General features: G+C 42.6%; 1 non-coding gene across 1 annotated transcript; it reads left to right on the top strand.

Moving 5' to 3' along the window:
- The first annotated feature begins 1,175 nt into the window (after positions 1-1,175).
- On the top strand, positions 1,176-1,279 carry LOC119943163. The gene has a single exon (XR_005455636.1). It is a non-coding gene; the product is annotated as a U6 spliceosomal RNA (small nuclear RNA).
- The last annotated feature ends 1,109 nt before the right edge of the window (positions 1,280-2,388 follow it).

Here is a 2,388-nt window from a genome sequence, read left to right as displayed (position 1 = left end):
CGATTACATCTGTGATGATACTACTGAGTGACTATAAGGGATTTTTTAGTTGTAAACTCCTATAAGGTGGGGACCACTTTTATTCAATCTCCTTGGCAAAGCCCCAAGCACAGTAATAATGTGTGTACGTGGAGGTTGGGTACATGCTTTTGGATGAAAAATGGCAGCTGAAAGAGTTTTTGTTTATTTGCAAGGATGGTATAACACATAGGGAAGCAACACCTAATGGCAGAGAGGAGTGGAGGAGGTTATTTCTGCTGTGTTCACCAGCAGCAATCTGGACATGATGGATTGAAATGGATTTCTCTTCAGCAGGAAAGAATCCTCCATTAAAAGGTGCACTTGCTCCCTGCATCTTTCCTGCGGTAACATAATCTATTCACTTGCTGCAGTGGATAGTTTGCATGCCACCCTGGTAGAGACTTTTTTTTTTTCCTCACAAAAGATGCAGTCAAAGGATACATAATTAAATTCACACATTCGGATATAACTTGTTATCCTGTCAAGGATCTGGCGTGTAAAATGAGGTACAATTGCTTCTATTACAAGAATCAGGATGTTTAGACAATTCTCTTGCTTCTGTTTTCCAGCTAGATTCCATGTCTGGGCTTTGAGGTTGTCAGACAGAAAAATCATTCAAATTCAGGTGAGGTTTGCTTTGGCCTCTTCAGTGCCCTGTTGCAGACAGCCGATTTCGAGAGCTGACATGATCTTCAGCCAAGGGATCAGATGGCTTTTCTCAGGGCATATGAACATTCTGTGACTGATTCCCTGTGGCGTAGCTGTGGGCTGTTAACCTTAAGGGGTAAGCTTATCCTGAACATGAGAGCAGAGTGGGTAAAATGCTCAGAGAAATGACACAGCATTCTCGTGTTTGACCTCACTTCTCTCATTGCCACAATAGTCTACCTTAATTATCCTGAAACCCAAAGTCTTCGGGGCAGATCTTGGCTCATTGCTCCATCAGTTTGTCAGCCTTCATCCCTGTAGCCCTTTCACCATAGTGGCATGAGACATTCAGGAAAAAGGTTTTGGTTGAGGCAAAATCAGCAGCTGGACCCCTCTAGTCAGCTCCCTGTGGGCAGGAATTGTGTTTACCTTCTCAATTACAGGGTACTCTTTGAAGTGCTTAGTACAGTGCTCTTGTTGGACTACAATGATTGGATTATATTCTTGTTTGCTTCGGCATCACCTATACTAAAATTGGAGCGATATAGTGTACATTAACATGACCCCGTGCAAGTATGACCCACAAATTTGTGAAGCCTTCTTTATTTTTCAGTTTTCTACGAAAGTGTTCAGTCCTTTCTTCCCCACTCTTCAAAAACCTCCACTGATTGTCCATCCACCTCCACATCAAACAGAAACTCCTTATCATCCACTTTAAAGTACTCAATTACCTTGCCCTCTCCTCCTCTTGACTGTAAACTCATTCTCTACACTGTAAACTCATTGTGGGCAGGGAATGTTTCAGTTTAGTGCTATATTGTACTCTCCCAAGCACTTAATACAATGCTCTGAAAACAGTAAGTGGTCAATAAATACGAATGACTGACTGACTGACCACCTCACCTTGCTGTTCTCTTATTACAACCCAGCTTGCAAGCTTTGTCCTTCTAATGCCAACCTACTCACTGTACTTTGATCTGCCGACCTCTAGTCCATGTTCTGCCTCTGGCCTGGAATGCCCTCCCTCTTCATATCTGACAGATTATTGTACTCTCCACCTTCAAAGCCATACTGGAGGCCTATCATCTCCCTGACAATACCCTCATTTCCTCTTTTCCCATTCCCTTCTGTGTGAGCCTGATTTGTTCCCTTTATTCTCAGCACTTAGGTACCTATCCATAATTTATTTACATTAGTGCCCCTATCCCCCTTATCCTCCTTTAGACTGCGTGCAAAGCACTATACTAACCACTTGGGAGAGTATAACAACAAACACACACTTTCCTGCCCACAACAAGCTTTAAGCAGTACATAGTAACCCACAACACTTCCATAAATACCTATAATTTATTTTAATATCTGTCTCTCACTATTGACTGTAAGTTCCTCTTGGGCAGGAAGGTGTCTAGCATCTCTTTTGTACTGTACTCTCCCAAGTGCTTTAGTATAGTGCTCTGCACACAGTGAGTGCTCAATAAATGCCATATTTTCAAGGGAGATTGATTAATCTCTATTACCTCACTGACCTTGCAAATCCTGAATGGGAGACAGCCTTCTGCCTATTGAGCTTTCACCTCCCCTTTAACTCAAGGCAGGGATTGTTTTTTGCCCTTCAGACCACAGAAAGGTAAAGAGCATCTTTCCACATCCTACCCCATTCTTCCCTCTAAGAAAAAGCACGTATCTCTGAAAACTGTTCAGGAACCAGTCTAGATGTGG

This window comes from Tachyglossus aculeatus, chromosome 21 (genome assembly GCF_015852505.1).
Source record: "Tachyglossus aculeatus isolate mTacAcu1 chromosome 21, mTacAcu1.pri, whole genome shotgun sequence".
NCBI lineage: Eukaryota > Metazoa > Chordata > Mammalia > Monotremata > Tachyglossidae > Tachyglossus > Tachyglossus aculeatus.
The sequence above is the reverse complement of the archived record's forward strand: the minus strand, read 5'-3'. Positions and strand labels throughout refer to the sequence as shown.